This window comes from Vicugna pacos, chromosome 8 (assembly GCF_048564905.1).
Source record: "Vicugna pacos chromosome 8, VicPac4, whole genome shotgun sequence".
NCBI lineage: Eukaryota > Metazoa > Chordata > Mammalia > Artiodactyla > Camelidae > Vicugna > Vicugna pacos.
In genome coordinates, this window is record NC_132994.1 from 73262312 (window position 1) to 73285097 (window position 22786).

General features: G+C 40.9%; 1 protein-coding gene and 1 long non-coding RNA gene across 5 annotated transcripts in view; one reads left to right on the forward strand and one right to left on the reverse strand.

Moving 5' to 3' along the window:
- The window catches only part of PRKN (parkin RBR E3 ubiquitin protein ligase), a 1151747-nt gene that overhangs the window by 506477 nt on the left and 622484 nt on the right, over positions 1-22786 (reverse strand). The window lies entirely within an intron of this gene.
- On the forward strand, positions 12715-13792 carry LOC140697925 (uncharacterized). Its single transcript, XR_012075304.1, has 3 exons — positions 12715-12915; positions 13284-13372; positions 13682-13792. It is a non-coding gene; the product is annotated as an uncharacterized lncRNA (long non-coding RNA).

The window sequence follows — 22786 nt, forward strand, 5'->3', positions numbered from 1 at the left end:
GTCTAAGTTCTCCATGTGTCTGCGAGTGTATGTTTCTGTTATGCAGAAATGTCTTTGCATCTTAGTGCAAGAGTGTGAAATGTCTGCTTAATTCCAGACAGCATTCATGAGTTTGATAACAAAATCTCTTAAATTAAAGGAGCATTGTTCTTATCACCTTTATAATAATTAAGTACTTATATAAATTGAAATTACTAAAATTTTCAGAAAATGAAGATATTAACCTTTGACACTAAATGTGCTGGATAAATTTTTTCTTGCAACAAATAACTCAGGAATATTTTAAAAATCTAAATTCATATAATTAAGGTGACTCTTTGGCACATGACACTAGTTTAATAGTTTTGATGTAAAAATTTATGGGCAATTTTTAGGGCAGTGAAAATACTCCATAATGATGAATATGTGTCATTATACATTTGTCTCAACCCATGAAATGTACACCATCAAGAGTAAACTCTAACAAACTATGGACTCTTGGTGATAATGACAGGTCAACATAGGTCCATCAACTGTAACAAGTATGCCGTTCTGGTGGGGGATGGTGATAATGGGGGAGATACTCGATGAGGGGAGGGTTATATGCGAATTCTCTGCACCTCCCTCTCAAATTTGCTGTGAACCTAAACTGTTCTAAAACAATAAAGCCTTCAAAAAAAATCAGGTATGTCTTTTCTCGATTTATCACTATTAACTATAATGCAAGCATACATTTTATTTTATGTGGGTTTGTATTTCCTAAACTTACACAATATACTGCCCAAGTAAGCTAACATTACTCCTGCATAATGTTTAAGATTATTAAAAGTATAAAAATATAAAAAATATAAATCTGTGTTCACTGAGTCATTACTCTGGCATGCTTTTTATGTCAATTGTAATTGTGTTCTGTAGAGTATCAGCTTAGAGAAAATTTCCATGATGTTTAGGTAACTTGCAACCTTGGGCTAATATTAAATTAAGTTACTTAATGGAAAATCATTGGATATTCAGAAAATTTCAAGGTAAGATGGGAAGAAAACTGCAACATTAACTGTCAAACATAATTTCACGTTTGTATACTTTCCCTTTTTATGTTTATATGCTACAGAAAGGCCATATCTTTGGATTCTATTAATGACTATGTTCATTTTTCTCACTTTAACAAACTATAAGAGGAGTGCAGGTGACTGTAAACAATTACATTATGTGTGTCTATGAGCTTTGCTAGTCTGCTAAATGCTTGCAATGACAGTTCTCAGTTACCTGTTCTTCAGCGATCTTTGTGAAATAGATGCTAAAAGTTATAGTTAATACAGATGATTATGACTGTACCAATAGCAATAGTTACAGAGAAATACACCGCTTATGTGCTACTATTTTTCCCAAGAACAAAGGCCATTTTTTCATAAAGTAGCAGCTCTCAAGTGCTTGGTCTCCGTATCTTTTAGAGCTTTAAAAGTCACTGAGGGCTCCACCAGTGTTTTATTAAAGTGGCTCATGAGTTACAACTATCAGGATTTAATTTAAAAAATCAAAGCAGGAATTTTAAAAATATTTATTAATGTATTAGAAACTAACAGGGATAAACTCATTGGATACTGACATAAACAACATAATATTTCTCAAACAAAAAATGTTCTGAGGGATGTCTCACTCTAGCATTTTTACTAAAATATCCTGAAAGTCCAGCTTAATAAACAACTGGTGGATTTTCAAATCTCCTTTCGTTTAATCTGTGGGCCCATGTAGCCTCTGGAGAACTGTCTATATTACTGTCATTATGAAAGTGACATTGATGCCACAGATCCCCTGAAAACGTCTCAGGGACCCTCAGAGTCCTTGGACCACACTTTGTTGTAAATTGCATCTTCCATAATATTAAAGAACTTAATGGGGGGCCACACTTGGAAAGTAGATTTTATTTCCCTTGCTTTATATATTATACCTGTATCTAAAAAGAAGCTACAAAATATGTCAAAATTGTAGCAAAGATGGCTCAGTTGTGATGGGCTTGCTTAATGCCTTTACCCATAATATAGGGACTTCTTCTATAATGTATGTTTTTGTATATGGTGTGAGAAAGTAGTCTAGTTTGACTGTTTTGCATGTAGCTGTTCACTTTTTGCAACATCATTTATTGAAAAGGCTGTCTTTTCCCCATTGTATATGTTTGCCTTCTTTGGCATAGATTAATTGACCATATAAGTATGGGTTTATTTCTGGGATCTCCATTCTGTTCCACTGTTCTATGTGTCTGTTTTTGTGCTAGCACCATACTGTTTTGATTACTGTATTTTTGCAGTATAGTTTGAACTCAGGGCATGTGATACTTCCAGCTTTGTTCTTCTTTCTCAAGATTATTTTGGCTATTCTGGGTCTTGTGTTTCCATACAAATCTTAGAATTATTTGTTCTAATTCTGTGAAAAATGCCATTGTTATTTTGATAGGGGTAGCACTGAAATTATAGATTGCCTTATGTAGTGTGGTCATTTTAACATTACTTCTTCCAATCCATGAGCACAGTGTATCTTTCCATTTGTTTGTGTCATCTTCAATTTCTTTCATCAGTGTCTTATAGTTTTCTGAGTATAGGTCTTTTATATCCTTAGTTAGATATATTCCTAGGTATATATTCTTCTTGATGCAATTGTAAATGGAATTGTTTTCTTAATTTCTCTTTCTGATAGTTCATTCTTGGTGTATAGAAAAACAACACATTTCTATATATTAATTTTGTATACTGCAACTTTACTGAATTCAATTATTAGTTCTACTAGTTTTTTGGTGGCATCTGCAGGATTTTCTACATGTGGTATCATGTCATCTGTAAACAGTGACAGTTTTCCTTCTTCCTTTCCAATCTAGATTTATTTCTTTTTCTTGTCTGATTGCAGTGGCTAGGATTTCCAGTTCTATGTTGAATAAACCTGGAAAGAGTGGGTATTTTTTTCTTGCTCCTAATCTTAGAGGAAATGCTTTCAGCTTCTCACCACTGAGTATGATGTTAGCTGTAGGTATGTCATAAATGGCCTTTATTATGCTGAGATATGTTCCCTCTATATCCACTTTGTTGAGAGTCTTTATCATATATGGAAGTTGAGTTTTGTCAAAACTTTTTCTGCATCCATTGAGATGATTATATGATAGTTATTCTTTAATTCGTTAATGTGGTGCATCACATTGACTAATCTGCAAATACTGAAAAATCCTTGCATCCCTGGTTAAATTCCACTTGATCATGATGTATAATCCTTTTAATGGATTGTTGATTTTGGTTTGCCAATATTTTGCAGAGAATTTTTGCATCTATGTTCATCAGTGATAGTAGCCTGTAACTTTCTTTTTTTGTGTGGTATCTTTGCCTGGTTTTGGTATCTGTGTGATGCTAGCCTCATGAAATCAGTTCCTTTTCAATTTTTTGGAATAGTTTGAGAAAGTTAGGCATTAACGCTTCTTTAAATGTTTGATAGAATTCAACTGTGAAGCCATCTGGTCCTGGAATTTTGTTTGTTGGTAGTTTTTAAATTACTGATTCAATTTCATTACTGGTAATTGGTCTGATCATATTTTGTATTTCTTCCAGATTCAGTCTTGGGAGATTGTAGGTAGTCCATTTCACTCACATATGATTGTTTGTGATTTCTTATGATCCTTTTGACTTGTGTGGTGTCAGCTGTAACTTTTCCTTTTTCATTTCTGATTTTATTTGCTTGGATCTTTTCTCTTTTTTCTTGATAAATCTAGCTGAAGGTTTATTATTAATTTTGTTTATACTTCCAAAGAACCAGTTCTTACTTTCATTGATATTTTCTATTATTTTTCTTAGTCTCCATTTATTTCTGTCCTGATCTTTACAATTTCTTTTCTTCTACTAACTTTTTGTTTTGTTTGTTTTCTAGTTTCTTCAGCTGCAAGGTTAGATTGTTTATTTGAGATTTTTCTTGCTTTCTGAGGTAGGCTTGTATTGCTATAAAATTCCCTTTAGAACTGCTTTTGCTGCAGCCATAGATTTTGGATCATTGTGTTCCCATTTCGTTTGTCTCCAGGTATTTTTAAATTTTCCTCTTTGATTTCTTTTGTGACCCATTGGCTGTTTAGTAACATATTGGTTAGCCGCCATGCATTTGTGTGTTTTTTGCAATATTTTTCTTGTGGTTGATATTTAATCTCATAGTGTTGTGTTTGAAAAGATGCTTGATATGATTCCGATCTTCTGAAATTTATTGAGATTTGTTTTGTGCCCTAGCATATGATCTGTCCTGGAGATTGTTCCATGTGTACTTGAAAATACTGTGTATTCTGCTGCTTCTGGATGAAATATTCTATAAATATCTATTAAGTTCATCTGACTTAATGTGTTGCTTAAAGCCGGTGTTTCCTTGCTGATTTTCTGTCTGGGTGGTCTGCCTTTTGATGTAAGTGGAATGGTAAAGTCCCCTATTATTATTGTGTGATTTACTTTACGCATTTAGGTGCTTCTATGCTGGATGCATGTATATTTACAATTTATATATGTTCTTGTTGGATTGATTCCTTTATCATTATGTAATATCCTTCTTTGTCTCTTGTTACAGTCTTTAAGTCTATTTTATCTGATATAAGTATTGATGCGCAATTTGTTTCCATTTGCATAGAATGCCTTTTTAATCTTTCATTTTCAGTTTGTGTGTGTCTAATTTGGAAGTGAGTCTCTTGTGGGCAGCATATATATGGGTCTTGTTTTGTTTTTTGTTTTTCTTTTTTTCTTAATCTATTCGGCCACTCTGCCTTTTGATTGGAGCATTTAGTCCATTTACATTTAAAGTAATTACTGATAGGCTTGTACTTATTGCCATTGTGTTAATTATTAGGGGGTTGTTTTTGTAATTCTTTTTGTTCCTGTCTTAATCTTTTGCTCTCTTCCCTTGTGATTTGATGAGTATGTTCAGTGTTATGTTTGGATTACTTTATCTCTATTGTGTATATATCTATTATCAATGTTTGGTTTGTGATTACCATGAGGTTTACACATACGGTTATTTCAAGCTGATGATCTCTTACGTTTTTACACGTGGCAAGAGAAGGTAAATCCTGCTCCCTACATCTGTGCACTTGAAATGCAAGACCCACAAATACCCAGTTTCTGCAACTGTAACTATAGCCTCTTAGAGCTATTTCTATATAACAAATATTACTTCGGTGTTCTTGTTTCCCAGATAATTTGGACTCTCCCTTCAAAGGACACAAAATTCATCCATGCTACCCTGTTTGGATACATAATGTTATTGCTTACAAGAAAGAACTAATTAACTGATTATAGACATTGATAAAGAACCTAATGAAGAGATGGGATGTGGAGGAGGTGCTCATGCAAAACTTATGTTGTACATGTGAGCATACAATCTTAAGACAAGATGGAAATTATTATTAATGGAGCAAACAGTGGGTATCTTAATTTCAGTCTAAATTTTAGTGAAAACATTTTGTTGATAAAATAATATTTTCAGTAAAGCATAAGAGAATGCCAATGTGAGTAGAGAAGCAAACAAAGATATAGTCTTACAAATTACAGACAATTTGAAATACGATCTTGGCACTACCAAATTTACTGGTGCACATTTGCAGTCCTTACAATTACAGATTAGTTTTCTTCATTGGAGAACAAGAGGGACCTCTGGGGAAAAGTAGAGCATTTTACTGCGGCTTCCACCAAAAAATGCATTTGAACTAAAGGCATTTAAAATTACTCCACTCAGCAAGGTTTTGTTCTTAGATGCTTCCTTTTGTTCCAATTCAAATACAGTACAAGACATTGGAATTGCAAATTGCTCTCATTGTAGTTACTCAAAATGGAAAAACTCAAGAGATTTGATCAAGAAAAATGAACACCTTTACGAAACAAAGTAAATTAGAAAAGATGGTTGATATCATTTATTTGGAAACATGAAGGTAGAAACCACAATTTAAAAGAAGGACAGGAAAATTTATACTGCATATCAGTGATAAAAATACAGCATATATTCCTTTAAGAGTAGAGACACACACTCACACACACACACACACACACACACACACACACACACACATAGCTGGAGTACCCACCAGGAGGTGTTTTGAGGCAAAATTTAAATTAGATGTTTGCAAGGATAATGATTAGTGAGGATTGTTTACTTTCTAAGATACATTCAGGCAAGACAAAAAATCCTTATTCTTATCTGAGTTGTAAATGATACTTTGCCATAAAAATGCTCCTTAATTCTAGAATCAGCTAACATGCCATCAAACTTTTCTTTTTAATGCCTTCTTAAGGCAAAAAGCACTTTAATTTAGTCTTAAGATATTTTAGGCTTATTAACCTTGACAGTAAACTTGAAGATTTTCCATTAAATCTGCTGTCCATCAGCCTGTTTTAGATATATTACAATTCTCCTGCCAATATCTTGTCTCCTTTATGAGGGTGGCAGGAGGTAGAAAATGATTTGGTCAAATTAGAAAAAAGGTGGAGAAACCACAAAACTCTATTTGATGTCTTCACCAAACGCTAGTGACATACTTCGTGCCAAGCATTGTGTTAGTAGCAGAAGAAAATGACATTATTTGTCATTTATTTCATTTTTACCTAGTTCATTTTTTGCAAATGCACAAATGAATAAGGAGTTTTTTGATATATCAAGTAATATCTGGATAGTATATTTTGAAGAATATAATAATTTAATGCTATTTCACACACTACCATTTGATGCTTTTAAAGAGTTTTTCAATAGGTAAAAGTTGAAAGCATGTCAGATTTCTCAGACTGCAGGGCAAATGGAAGTGATATTATTGGATTTTATCTCATCTTCTCCCACCATGTTTTGTATTATCCATAATCTGTATTTTGATATAATATCAAGATATTGTCCCTAAAACTCTGCAGCTGGAGGCTTAAGGCACCTGATAACTTGACAAGCGCTGGGGGAAGGTTTTACCAGGATAATCGGCAGAGCTCTTTCCATCTCAGGCCTTCAGTCCCGCTTCCCTGCAAGGCCTGGCACGTTCTGGAAGCTGATACACAATAGCTGTTGTTTTCCTTGTGGCTCTAGGCATTGTTTCCTTTCTGTTCTGCCTCCTCCTTGGGGCCTCCGCACCACCGCAGACTCCTCAGAGTTCAGTCCTGACTCCCTTCTCTGTGCTTTCCCTGCACCTTTGCTACAATGTTCACACCTTGTGTTGTCATTTTCCGTCGACTGTGAGCCTTTCGAGGGTAGAGACTGAACCTCTCTTTTTCTTGGGTCCAAGCACAATAAGACTTGGGGCCATGTCTGAAAGAAGGATACCACTGAATCGTCCAAACAAGAAAAGAAAGAGTCTGTCCAAAATAGTCTAAGAAGACAATCCTTGTGAGGCAAAGAACAGGGTGTCACCTGACTGACTTCATCCTGGCTGAGAAGCCACTGTTAGAAGAAAACAGGCCTTTTCCTCAGCCTGGCAGAGACTCTGAAGAGTTAACTTTTCCTGGATCACAGTGACCTATTTAATGCTGTAAAGAGCACAGGAAACATGCTGTATTTACAGACTTCAAAGGAAATTAGTTATTTGCATTTTTATCTTTAGGAGAGGAGAGAAACATGTTTCTTTTTTGACCTTTTATCCTCAAGTTATATATGAAGAAGATTAAATTTGTCTGTATTGTCAGTGTAATCCATTTAGAGGTGAGAATCATAACAGTGGAAAATATCAAGATTGACTTTAAAGCCTAGTGAATATAAATAATTTTTTTAAAAAAATATTGGATGAGAAGCTGAAATGGGGAAAGGAAGTCTCAGTTATTAGAGGCCCAATCAGAAGACGTTTTTCAAATAAGAACCAGAAGTAATGAGCATCCTATTACTTGCATACAGAAATTCATTTTTTTTCATTTGTTCTAGCAAGGTGAGAAAAAAATTGTTTTACCAACAAAACTCCACATTATAATCCGCTCAAGCGTAGCACACATAGTTTGAGTAAGCAAAGATGCCCAGATGTCTTGCAAACATGGGATAAACTGAAATGCAAACTCTCATTTACCCGAAATTCTTCCCGCTCAAACCCAGGGATGTCACTTTAGGTATTAGGGTCCCTGGCTGGAAAATTATGAGAATCCAGGTGGAAATACAAGGTCAAGCACCAGAGAAAACTACGTCAGCCTGTGAATGACAAGGATGAGTAAACTGGGAGTGAGAGACTGTGACTTGTCCAAGTTCTCATAGTCACCGAGAGCCACAATCTCCCTGCCAGCGAAAGCAGGCATTGTATAAAGCTGATCAGCAACACTGCCCTTGCTGGTGCCTTGTATGGTCCTGGAACATGATAGACACCCAAGGAGCTGCAGAAGGAAGGGAGACACGAGTAGGAACTACTTAGAAACATTTTAGTAATCCTTTCCTTCTGATGAGTCGGAGGTCGCGTGGTAAATGTTCAGCAACTGGTCTCTGAGGCGGGGTAGAAAGGCCTGCCTTGTAGAATTCACTGACTTCTGTGCTGTAAACACTCCTGAATGGTCAACTTCAAGCTACCAACCTAAAGCCACTGGACCAGAGTCGGGCAGGGGAGCCCAGCAGCCCACTGTCCTACGGTATTTCCACCATCTCGATGTCGTAGATGAAAATTACTTCAAGGACATGTAACAGCAAAAGGCAGTAAGACAATTACTATATGATGAGTTTACTTCCTACCTTTTGAAAAATACAATTTGCTAAATTATAACACAATTTTTAAGTAATTGTAATTTAAAGTAAAATTAAGTAATTTTAAGTAATCCATTTTTTAGTAATTATGTTTAATAACTCATGCAATTCCTGAAAATGTAACAACTGACTCACGGGCCAGGAGGGCCAGCTCCTGCCCCACCTCTCGGCGCCTCTGCAACGCCTACGTGTTGCATCCGTTGCACAACTGCAATGTGATAAAGCATTTGTCTCACCTAAAGCAGAGACGCACACACACATCATCACTGACATCTTCCTCGTCGCTGGCAACGTCAGCAGCACCAGGATTCAGGAAGCCCTCTTTCGAGAATTCTCAGGTTTCTCAGTGTTTCCCAATCAAAGATGCCCAACAGTGAGTCAGCCACTGCTGTCCAGTTGCTAACCCTAAGACTTTAGCTCCTCACAATTCTTCCTGGATTTTTTCCGGAGGAGTTCTTCACGTCTTTGAGGTACACTGAGTGCATTTTCCACTAGGGTCCCTCCAGATTGTTCAGAGACTGAGTTTCTCCCTTATATACGAATTTCACATGGAGCTGACTTCAAGTGCTGGTCTCTTTCTGTCGGACCCATTACCCAGGCTCAGGGAACCCAGAACTGTGAGTAGTGACACCTTCCCTGATTCATCGTATTTCTGTATCTACATTCCAATTATTCAGGACTTTGAGCTTCATTCCTCACTCATTAGTAAGTCATGCTGCAGCCCTTCTGGCTCTCTAAGAGACTCATCACTTCAGTTTAAGCCAAGTCTGACCTATGGAAAAGCTGCCTGGGTTGTAGTGACAGGTGTATCAGACAGTTCTCTCTGAACTGATACAACCATCTTCTAGCTGGTTCTTTTCCCTCTGTCTTTCTGTCTCCCTGCAACATCACCGAGAAGATTCATTTTCCTACAGCCCAGCTGAGAAAATCTCTCTCTCCCTGCTCCCAAACCTTCAGTAACTCCCATTACACACTAGTAAGCTCCTTATCTTGCATGCAGAGCCTTCTACACTTGACATTACCCCATCCTTCCTTTCATCCTCAGTTCCTCTCTCGCTTACACCAAGTTCCAGCCAAACCACATTAAGTGCCAAATCATAAATATTTCCTGCGTCCACAGCTTTGCTCAATCTTTACCACCACTTATAATATTCTGTCTCCATCACCACCCACCGAAGTCCTGCCAGGACTTCAAGGTTCAGTTCAAATCACACACCCACCTTGCAGCCAGGAGTGCTGGCACCCCTCCCCTAGAGTACAAAGAAAGGCTGGGACTCACGTCGTTTGTCACACTGCACATTTTAAGCTCCTAGAGTGAATGAGCTTTTGTTACCATTTTTGTGTCTCCCACTGTTTTGCCAAGTCCCTAGAAATAGTTTTAAAATTCCTATATTATTATTCATCCCATTAATTCCATAGGGTGAGGAAAAATTTCTTAGGAAAAAGACCTGGTTTTTATTATTATTCTTACCCCTTACAGTTCTTAGGACTTACTTAGCAAGTTCTCAACAAATATTTGTTAACTAAATGACTAAATGAGTAGAAATGGTCAAGTTTTATTTTCCCTTGAAATACAAGTAGGAGTTCTGTCTATCTCAGAGACACCAGAATATTCTCAATATTTCAATAAAGGGCAATAGCTTAGCATAAAGGGAACATCCTTGAAGACTGGAAATGATGTTGCTTTTTATTTAATATGCTACTTAGGTGTTTTTACTGTATTTACCTAGAGGGGCTATTAAACAAAATGATATCTTGGTCCAAGATCTTTAAGAGAAATGTAAATGAAAATAAACATGCATATATAGACACATATATACATATACATACACACACACACATACATATGTATTTAATACTAAAGAAATAGACCTAAACCTGCCTTGAGCCTATAGAATTTGAAAATGCAAACATTTCAAAACATTAATGGTAACACTGATAAGTCATCCAAATAGTGACTTCTCTCAAGTCCAATGGTTGTCCTCGCAGCGAATGCCACCCACCCCTTCTGAGAGCCACCAAAACACACACTAGTCTGTTCAGAGTAATCTCAGGACTTAGTTTGATGGCTTAGAATATCTACTCCTAGAAGTCTGTTCTTCAGAAATGCTAGCAAGCTTTGCAAACACACATGCACTCTGCTGTCAGTCCCAGGGTTGTCTGGAGAAGAGAAACAAGGCAGCAATCTCATCATCTGCAGATGCAGCAGAGATAAATCAATTACACGACAATGCGGGATTCTGCAGCCGAAACAAGCAATGAAAAAAAAAGAATGAGGTATGTCTACAGGTCCTGATTCCAAAGGCTGTCCATGACATATTGTTAAATGTAAAAAATGTGTTGCAAAAGGAGGAAAAAAATCCAGACTATTGAACACTATGTATGGTCTCATTTCTCTAAAAGTAACATCTTGTCCAAGTGTGCAGTTAATTATATTTATGAACACACATGTACACATGTATAAATGTGTATTTGTCTGTGCATGTACTCACACATGTGTGTACAAATGTTTGTACATATGCTTCTGTGTAAAATATACACATTTTATACATACATGATTTTATATATCTTTATTTTTATATATTCATAGATAGAAGTGTGAAAGATTCAGAAAAAGTTAAAATAGTTATCTCTTGCTATGGGCTTAAAGGAGGGAAGAGTGAAATTTTACTATATTCACTTGGAAATACATAAAATAAGAAAAAGTTGTATGAGTTCAAAATGGTGGCATTTATCTGGGGATCTGTCCCAATTTATGACTCAAATTTGCAATATACCAGAAGTCTTTTCCTAAGAATAGCCATTCTTTTCACTCGGTCTTGGGACTCTGCTGTTTCCATACAGTCTCCGTTAGGCTGTACCTATGACGTGACCCTCTGAAGCAACTGCCCCTGGTGATCTCGGTGCGCAGCAGCCACAGCAGCCCCAGCCCACTCACATCCTTCCTTCACACCTGCCTGGCCCTGGGGGCCTTCAGTGACGAGCACTGGAGTCAAACAGTGTTTCGAGGCCTTGTCCACCCTCATCTCCTTGAACCAGTCAGGGGAAGTGACATGCAAGTGACACTAGTAAAATGCTCTAATATTCAGACACCTGCCATGGAACCAGCTCTTGTATTCATATGTTAAACTGGCCACTATTACTGATTCATGACATGAAAGAAAGTTCATTTTTGGTGAAACAGAGTTATAGCATGGTTATTCAATTTTAAAAGGGTATTTTTCACATCAGAAGATGATTTAATATAGACTCACTTTTTAAATGAGCTGCCTTAGTACATTTGAAATGTAGTTTGATTTACAAATATTTCACTTACACGCACACTCTCAACAATACCTAATATGTACCCCACACACCTTCTGCTCAGGCTGGAGTTTGAAACCAAACTGGAGGCACATTCTCTTATGCCAGCCTCTTGGAGCATATTATGGGCTAAGAATATCTATTTTCTGTTTTCTTACTGTACATCTCAGGATGTGATTTCAATAACAGCTCTCACTATTTTAGATCTTCATGCTGGGCTCATTCACTCAGAAGATATTTATTAAATTCTTATTTCCACTCACTCTTGTTCAGTGCTGGAGATACAAGTGTGAACAAAACAGACAGTTCCAATCTACTGAGGGCAACAGACTGTGAGCTCCTGATGTCATAAATAAAAGTAGAATATCAAATTGCATTATGGTACATGAAGGAAAGGAGAGGAAGAAGGTGAGACATTGGGTAGCAGGCTGTGGGCATCAGGACCAGGTGCTCGTCTCTGTGGAAGGGACATGCAAGCAGAGGCCTGAGGACTGGGTGGGACTCAGCTGCATGAAGCGCCAGATATGGTTTTCCCAACAATGACACGTGCAAAGGCCCTGAGGTGCAGAAAGGTTTGGAGCACGCCTGGGAATGGGGATAAAGTTTGTGAGTCTGGACTGCAGAGACAGAGGACTGTGACAGGGGAGCAGATGTGATGTGGGCACAGAGGCATATCAATGAATCCATGTCACAATCAGGCTGGCATTTCAACTCACATCTTTCTGGCAGTTAGTTTGTATTTACTAAATCAGCCTGTAATTATCTGTATATGTTCTTATGTAATATAAAAAGTCACATGAAGTTCTTCGGAAACTTCCCCCAGAATTTCAACGGAAGAGCAGCTCTAATTCTTACCAGGAGGCAAAGAGGCTGGAGGGAAGGAGGTCAGAGAAGTGACTGTGCGGCTGGGGGCCTGATGGAGCACTTGGGGTTCCGGGCTGCTTGGTGAGCGCAGTTGGGACGGATTCCAGCGGGATCCTTTCATGTGGGAGGAGAAGTCCTGCTCCCCCCCCAACAGCCAACAGAACTATCTTTCTGGAACACAAAGCTGGCCCTCCCTCTCCCCCAACTTAAACCTCCAGGGACTTCCCGGTGGCTAAGGGGTGCAGCGGCTGCTCCTTGGAAGGACAAGCTCTTTTCAAGAGGGCCCCCGAATTCTTTCCCCACAGTGTCTACTTTTCCCCTGCTGATGTCTAACTCCAGACCCTCCGCTCGCTCCCTGGGCCAGTGCGCACGTTTCTCTGTGACGTGCTCCCCTCCCCCAGGAGTGACCGGCCTACCGCCCACGTGCTAACCTGCTGCTGCTCTCACAGGACGCACGCCACCTCCACCCCTTGGGGTCACAGCATTTGGAAGACAGCACGTGCCATCGAGGGAAAGAGGATACACACCGGTTATCCAGGTCAGCTCAAGTCACCCGGGGGTCAGCGGGTTACAGGTGGTGATGCCAGGTGACCCTCAGCTGCCAAACTCTTTTTTTAAGCTTCCTCTCAGTAGGCAGAGCCGTGGGGGAGGGGGTGGGTTTAAGGTGAGGGAGACCGGGAGAACTTCACGGCGCTTGCCCAGGTCCCGAGAGGGAGCAGAGTTTGCTGGAAGAACTGGAGGAAGACCAGAGCTCTGGGAGCAGAGAGTGAGGGAGGTGAGAGAAGGCCAGCAGACGTGGGCTCTGACTGTATCGTTGAGGAGTATGACTGCCTTTATCTTTTATTAGACAGCCCCGGACTGGTGGCCGATCAGCACCCCTGTGGAGCTGCAGTATATACGACACAGAAAACACAAATGGATCCAACTATGTATTAAATTGGTTCTATCTTTGCAGTGAGTGAGAGGAAAAAATAATGGCTACAAACCAAAATACAGGAGGGGACAGAGATAAAATGTCATTCAACAAATTCTTACTGGACTGGTAGGTGCACGGCGCTGCAGGGCATGTTAGAGACGGATGAGGCCTGTCCACTGGGCATCGATTATTGGGGGAACATTCCATTACTGACACAAAATGGAGTGGGATTTCAATACAGCATAAAGGGGGTTTAGAAACATGAGACAACATGTGAGAACCTGGGTCTTCAAGCACGGAAAGAACGGGGTGGGGGGCTGCAGGCAGGGGTCCCAGGGGCACGAAGAGCAGCCGCAAAGTCACGGCACTGACAGCGGCACCCAGAAAGGCCTGTGTGGAGCAAAGGCAATTTTTTAGGAGAAAAGGGAGGCCACCAAGAAATTAGGGTGTTAAGGAAAAATTGTCAAAAAGGAAAAGTGCAGGATTGAAAATAATCAGCCTAAAATGGTATGGGGTGACTTACAAATTTGTTCCTAGGAATCCATGGACAGAGTTCCACGTTACTATTACTTTCAGTTACTTTAGGGCAGACCTTAGCTTGGGGGAAGTGAAGAATTTCTTGATAATTAAAATATGACATAGTGTGGCAAGAGAGGATGAGGAATCTCCAAGTCTGTCTTAATGAGGTGTTAAAAACAGATGTTTCTAAAAGTCCCTTTTCCTTTCTAGGCCATCCAACATTCTTGAGAAGTGCTTTTAATCTCAGCAATGTGCTAATTGTTTCTAATGGCCTGTAAACAAACTCCCTCAACTGTTAACCTTCTCTCTTTAGCCAGAGATTCAGGAAATTAGTCTTTAAAAGAAAAATCCCCAGCAGGACGCCCAAGAGGGTGTCCCAAAGTAAAGAAACTGTCACTCTATTTGGAGGAGACTCCGGTCAAACCAGACACAAGCTTGTGATGTGGAAGAGAGAAGCTAAAACCTTTTAAAAAATAAAGGGTAAGTCCTCCTCTCTGGTTCAGTGTAGTTGGGTTCCTACCTGCAGAGAGAAATACAAATGAAAGCACCTTTCAGATAGCTTCCAGATACACAAACCCGTAATTCCAGGATTTCTTTAAACATTAAAGTAATAACCGTCAACTGACAAAATATTTAACGTCTGATTCTTGTAAGTTAAAATTAATGCCATATTGAAAATGGAGTTTTCAAAATGGAAGGATAATGGCCACTGAGCCACCAGCATGTGAGAAGGGAAATCTTCCATCGTCTCTTACCTTTCATGTGTTTCTGAAAGAAGAATGATTGTAGAACAGCCAAAAAATGGGATGAAAAAGATGGCCAGTGATGACTTTTCTAACCATATTTTAAATTTTATTTAAAGTTAGAATATTCAAACTATATGCTCAGCAGAAAATGAATAATGAACAGCAGTGAGAGCCCAGAGGTCCCAAAGAGACACAGGTGTATCTGTGTGTTTTCAGGTTATGAAACCGCAACATTTTAAATTAGTGAGATATTAGATGACTTGATAAGGGTGTTGGGATAATTAATATAATGATGATAATGGTAATAAAATTTGGCTCTCTTAGCATTCTTCAACACTGATACCCAGGAAGGTCAAGGTAGCGAATGTTTAAAAAGTGGAATTGTGAAACTGTGAGACTACAACAACAATCAAATTAATAACACAGCAATGGCAGAGAAATTTCAAAGAGGTTAGAAAAATCAAAATCACTGATAATTGACTATATAAAAATTTAACACTTGGTATGGAAAAACAGTCAAAACAGAGTAAAAGAGAAACAATAAATAGGGAAATATTCACATTTATTGTATGTCTAAAAATACCAGCAACCTAAGACATATAAAGAAGTCTTTCAAACTTATTTAAAAAATAAGACAAACACCCACTAGAAAGCTTTGGAGGGGGTGGGGAAGTCAAAACAAGAACTTCACAGAAAAATCAATACAAATAGCCAGTCTACCTGGAAAGCATGTTCACTGTCAGGGCAACAGCTATGCATCAAAGGTCCACTCACTGACCAGCAGCTCAGTCATACCTCTGCATATGTGCTGACCAGGAGCCCTGTCGGTCCTGACACGGAAAGTGAAAGACACAAAAGGTAGGAGAAAGCGATGCGCAAGTCACGTGAGAGCAGGCGTGGTAGCATCTTAGCGCCGTGAGACTCAACGCACATAGCACGTAGCGTCTGCACTGCATGTGTCAGGACGTTCTGAGAACAACGGCAGGAAGGCAAACGGCACCAAGGCGGGTGGAGACTTGACGTGATGCACCTGCATGTTACGTCCCTGGGCGCCGTCTTCCCTAGACCCACGCACTGGTACCGAGGCAGTGCACTTAGGAGCACGTATTTTAGCATAAGGTCTGGGTCTGAGACTCTGTTGTCACTTATCAGCTATGGATGCATTTCCAGAACCCCTCACACTAAGCCTCCGGTGATTTACGTGAGGTCTGGGGACCGCAACAGTGCCTGCCTCGTGGGGCTGTTCTGAGCATAAAGGAGGTGATGCCTGAAAACACACTCAGCAGCACTACCAGCGAGAGGTGTGATCAGGGGGCGACCTTTCACAGCCCGGCTCGGCTCCAGCAGAATACGGGACTTAGTTATGGGACTCTGAGATCGCCAAGTGCAGCTCCAAGGTGGCTTCCGTCATCCATGGAAGCTAAGCAGTTGGAGACATACAGCTTCTGGAGACGTGGGCTGCAGCCCTGAGTTCACTTATCAGTCCTACTAAAGACTAGAAAGAAACCCAGTATAACGCTGGCAAGGATCAGGTTTAAACCAGAATGTAGTAACATCACAGAAACGCTGCCTTCTGCACCACCACTGTCACGGGTCACTCACAGCAAGACTGAGTCTGAAGGATGGCAAGATGCTCTTTCATGCAGGTCTTTTTTCCTTACCTTTCTTTTCCTCCATCCTCCCTGCTTTCTCATTACTAAATAGCATGAAAAAATTCTGCAGTAATTCTGAAATCACACTGCTACCTAATGGAGGATTTTTCTTTCAGAAGGAAATTAAATGACTTTTGTAATCGGTTTATTACAGAACTGCAAACTTGTTTCCATTCTTCATGAATTTACAGATTCACCTCCACTATAGGGAAAAAAAAAAAACAGCTAACATAAAATCAAAGGGTGACACCTTTTAAACTTGATTGAGGTTTTTTGGAATTATTTAAAATACAGAACTTAAAAATTACAGTTGGTTGGTTCAGGAAAATGACTTTCAGAATTGTTTATCTCTGTACACCAGACTCACCTCTCTGCACATTACACACTTCCTAATCACTGCACTGCTGGAGAAGCATGCTTTCCAATACCAGCTAAGCCCAGTTTTCTTCCTTAGTTTATCAAAACCCAATGGAAAAGAGCCAGGCCCATAGCTGAATGTAAAGGGCAAGGCATTGATGTGCACAATCTGCAACTTGGAAATGAGATTTTTACACACACACACACGCACGCACACAAAGAGTTCAGATGGGGATAGCAGTCTAACAGGAAGTGATCTTCCTGCCTTCCAGAGCAGAGGCGGGTCGGCTTCACCTTCTCCTCCACCTACTGCAGGCTTTCCTGGCCTCAGCACTGTCTTGGGTCCTGAGCATTACAGGATATTTGCAGCATCCCTGGCCTCCACACACCACATGCCAGCAGCACCACACCCCTGCCTCTGCACTGTGACAACCAAAAAACTCTCCAGGCATTGTGAAACCACCCCTGGTTAAGAACCACTAACCTGCGGCCACATAAGAACATTACACGTGCGGTTTCTTGCTTCACTACATGTCATTATAAGGGAAAAATCAGTGTCTGTAGAATGTAGACCAAATTTTATGTAGTCATAGCTATTTCCATAAAAGCATAGAACTGGCCTTGAAAACATTATTTTTCTCAGTGGAAAAAAAAATCCCATTTAACTAGCTAAGGAAAGGCTTGCTTATGAGAAGTTTCATCAGATGACGTCTGGGATGTTGAAGCCGACATACAAAAGATTAAATACCCTTTACTAATGCTCCTGAGGACCATGGTTGGTGTAACTTGGGAGAACAAAATACAGATGAGACAAGATCAGTAGAAACTTACATAGGACATACTCTTTCAGTTAGCAATTTAGAGCCAAAATCTTGTAGCTAATACTTCCTATGTTTGCTATGTGCCAGGCACTCGGCAAGTTTTATGTTATTTAATTTTGAGAAGCTTTGAAGAAGTTCCGAGAAGTTGGGGAACTTGCCCAGAGAACAAGACAATTAGAGGTGGAACCAGTTTCAAACCCAGCGTTCTTCCTCCGGTGCCTACGCGCTCAATCACAGTGATCATAAGTCTGTGTTCGTAGGAGGCTGACGAGGTTGGCATCACTGAGCGGCTCTAGGGCAAATCCATCCACACTCAGAAACGAATGTCAGTGGAAACTGGGAAACAGGAAAATCAGACATGGTGAGAGACTGGGGGAGGAGAGAGAATTCTGTGCCTTCTGCTAGTCTCGTTACGGAACAAGCTTGGTATAAAATAGACGTTGCAAATGGACAAGAGGCAAGCTGTAGTGGTAAGGAAAACATTCCAAGATATTTATGGGAAAATAAACTTAGCTAAGCCAGGGTTTCAAAATAAATAAAAGGATAATCCACCTATCTGCAATTTACAGTAAGAATACAGAGAAAAACGTACAGGTTCAAAGACGGAAATTTATTTTTTTTTAATTTGCTGAATCAAAATTTCTCTCCATATGGACTTGCCATTGCAAGTGCCAAAAATATCATTCCAGAAAGCCAGATTAGAGCTGAACACTGACAGCTCTGTGGAAGCTAATGTGTGTGATGAGACCGTCACATTCCGTGCATTTTATCATTTTCCTAGAATACTGCTCTGCATGAATTCTGTGACAAGTGTTACTTGTGATGGAGCCACTTTAGCTGTTATCTTAATGTTTGAAAGGACACTTTAGGAAATTTCCATGGACAATTTTAATTTAAAAGTTTAGTATGGGCATCTGGTGCAGGAGAGAGCCTTGGCTGTCTCCTCCACGCAGAGCTCCCCAGCGCGCATGCACCCTGGACTCCATGACAATGAGGAGGGTTGAGTCCTTAGACCACTGCTGGGAGGGCGCATCCTCCTGTCACGCTCATTTCCCAGCGCAGAAGCGGAGCGAGACACCACCCTACTGCAGCCTCTCTCAGTCCATACCTGCAAAACTCTTACCTAGAGGAGGCTCTCAGAGGGCCTGGCAAGTCTGGGGGGAGGCTCCCACTGATGACAACACTGAGCACCGTTCTACAGTTTATGAAGCACTTCCGGGTGGGCTGTGCTACTGGACTGTCACCACAACCCGACAGTCCTCTTATGTGGGTATTATCTGCCTCTTTGGATAAAGTGGTGGCTGCGGGGTGAATGGCTGGCTTGAGTTTACACAGCTCTTAACTCCAGATCTGATCTCGATTTTGTTTGCTTTCTGCTCCACCACGCCACCAGGGGACAAAGGACTCAGCTCAGTGGGAAAGTGGGACGGCCGACTATGTGAACCCACTAGCCTCCCACTCCTCTTCTGTAGAGGATTCCTTTAACTTAGTCAATACAGGTTTATCATGGACATAGTTTGAGGTCCATCTTTGAAATGATCACTGAGGAAGTATAATATATATGCCAATAGAATAGCCTTTAAAAATTGGCATGAAAACAATTCAAATTAAAAAGTCTAGTTAATAACAAAACAATTCCACACACGCCACAAACTCATTGAATTCCATAAGGCTTAAGATGTTAATACTGATGTCAAGTCCTTGAACTGCTAAAAAGCACAATTAAAGGGATATGGAATGTCTGCATTTATTTTAAGAACTGGTATTAATTTACTTGGGTAATTTATCAGTGTCATTGTTGATTACTTGTACTGTGGGTAAAATTTTAGAGCAATGGTAGGTTTTCCTAAAAGGCATGTGGATGGGTCATCTCCTCTTATGTTTCTTAAACCATAAAGAATTTTGAATATGAAACTAAATTTTGAAGTTTGTTTTCTTAAGTTTGTTTTATGGTTTTTCTAAGTTCTCATTTATATTGGATATAACAGCAAAAGTCTACAGTAGTTTCTACATGAAATCAGTATCATAGTATTTGTAAAAAATGTAAATGATTAAACCTTTTTCTTTGCAGCTGTTAGCATTATGACAGGACTTGATATGTATGTAAGAATGCCAGAGTGCTTAAGTAATAAGATAGTTCAGTCTGACTATTTCTGCTTTCAAAACTGTATATTATTCCACGAAATGGGGTAAGTTCTTGGTAATTTTATTCCAGCAATTACCAGAATAAGTTAAAGGTGATTCTATTTGTAAATTCTTGTCCAGAAATACTTATTATACTAATACTGTCCTGAATAATTCCCGAGCTTCTGGGGTTCTCTTCATGCCTCTTGTCTGCGTCTTGGAGGGGACACAGAGTGGTACCACCCAGATTCTGATTCAAAGGACTTGCAGCCCCGCTGCGGGGCGTGGGGTCGGCAGGCACTTGCCACTCTCACCTCCCTCAGGACCTGCATCAGCAACGGCCCAGGACGGCAGTGCTGGGAGGCTGAGCCAGGAGGGCAGGAAAGGTTCGGTTTGGCCCAGCTCTGGACATTCTGCAGGACATGCTCCCTCCAGAGCCCTCACACAGCTGGCCCGGGCCGCGCGGGGCCTACGCCACATTCATCTTTCTCTGCCTATCTTGTTCCTTCCCTTTCCCTTCACAGGCCTTGGCCTCCCATAAATAAGTAAAAAAAAAAAAATTACACATCAACTTCTGTTTTCAATTTCTGCTCCTGGAGAGCGCAGCCTGCTACACGTGTGCCCTGTCACAGTTTCTGCAGTGGCCACATGGAAGGAGTTAAATCTCTACTAGAATTTCTAAAGCTGTTCTATTAAGGAAGTCTTATCTTTCCCAAATATATTTTTGTCAACAAGGCCCAATTTCTTTTACAACCACTTTTTATACAATCACATGCCCACATAATTCCTTCCATAAAATAGGTGGTCCCTCCCAACTCAGAGTATTTCCCCTGAGCGGAGACTGAGGCCAGATATTCTCAACTGGATTAATGTCTCATTTCCCAAACAGAAAACTATTCATGTACATATGTTTCCCCAAGAGGAAAACGATTATTAACAATAATCATTATGACTGATGTGCTGCATTTGAGTAGAGATCTAAATTTTTTAAAGTGTGTTCATATAAATTAAGTTATTTAATTTTAACACTAACTCAGGATTAACCAAGTCAGACAATCAACTGCTGGTGGATTCAGGGGGCAAAGCCCGTCCTGGAGACCACGTCCTAGAGCTGTCTGCACTCGATGGTGCCACCTACACCCCTGCATGCCTTTTGCAAAGTGCAGTGCACCCCTACCTTCTCTGAGGAAATGGGGCGTGGGGTCCTAACATCTAGGCTTCAGAAATTATAACTTTGGAAATCATCCTTTGAAGCTGACATTGCTTTGCACAGATGAGAGGGCACTCTTCTCATCGGGAAAGACAGGGCAAGGAGGGAAAGGGTCCCGTGTCGGACCCACAGTCCCTCTTCAAAGACAGAGCCTGGAACCACCGCGCTACCTGCCTGTCTCAAGAGTAGGGGAGGCCACTTGAGGCAGACTAAACACCCCACAGCCTTAAATGTGAGAGAGAAAAAAAAAGAGGGAAAATGGGAGGGGAGAAGGAAGAAGCAGAGACTGACCCTCCGTTAGCTGTTGGGGATAAATTTAGCAGTAAAGATACAAGGATTTAGAGGATGACTTAAGACCACTTACGCAATAACACAAGTCTGTAAATAACTCTGGGATTACCGGTCTGCACATATTTATGGACTTGTAAGACCGATACAAACAGGCAAGGCCGTCTCCAGAAGAGGCGTCCTGACAGAGATGGGCTTTAAGTAAATGCAAAAGTGAGGTGGGAGGCAGAGGGCTAGTCCCGGGGGTCGGCGCTGGAACGGTCAAGGACTGCTGCTCGCTGGGACAGAAGTTCGTCAGAGAAAGGAATCAAAGGCAGTCTGTGGACACGAGACCACCACACGCCGGCCCCTCACGTAGCCGGTGGGCAGACTGCTTTCCTAACGCTGTTTGGGAGCAAAGAGACGCACCATTCACTGATCGTTGGGAATTCTCACTGATGAGCACTGAGAGCGAGGCAGGAACACACCGACTACGCTCGTATTTGCGCGTCACACTGATGACACCACCTACTCTGGGGCCTCCCCAAGCCCCAGTGGTTTATTTCAGCATCGCACCTAGTGAAGAGAGAGACAACTTGCTGAGCAAACTTTCAGGAATCGTCACTGACTCCATCTTGCGTTCCAGCGTTACAGGGCTCCAGCAGCACCTCACACTGGAGGAGTTTCACGAGGGTCGAGCCCTCTCTGGGTTGCAGCGACTCTCACTAGCCCCTCCCACTTCACTCCTTCCCATATTCAAACTCATGGCTCGCTCTCAGTAAACAGTGACACGTGACCTGGGAGAGGAGGAGGAGTGTGGTGCAAGAGTGACGTTTGGGCCTTCAGTACAGAGGTGTTTGCCTGTAAGAAGTGATGGGCTAGCGTGAGACCTCCTTCCTGTGGTCTCTGGGCACCTGGCTCACAAAATGTGTCCAGCGGCCCCAGCAAAGCCTCTGGTGGAGCCAGAAGCCCTGGTCTCAGAGGCACACGGAGGAGAGCCATGTGACAAGGCTTACCCAGGACACTACCAGTGTTTGCTTCTGTCTGTGCATCCTGTCTGACTGAGCCTCGGTCCCACGTGTGTCACTGTTCAAGTAGGAGCAGTAGTAACAGCTACCTTGAGCCGAGCCGGCCTGGCTCAGGCACGCATACGCAGGTACTTCTGCGCTCTGTCACGGTCTCATCTACAGTGTGCGACGTGTACAGGGTTCGTCTGTGCTGGGGCTGGTCTGAAGCCTACATGGAGACGCATGAAGTTGCCAGGCCAATAGGGGGTGGGATCAATGGCAGTTGTGGGAAATTCTAGGTTCACTCTACATGAAGTGTGTACAGATAGAAGC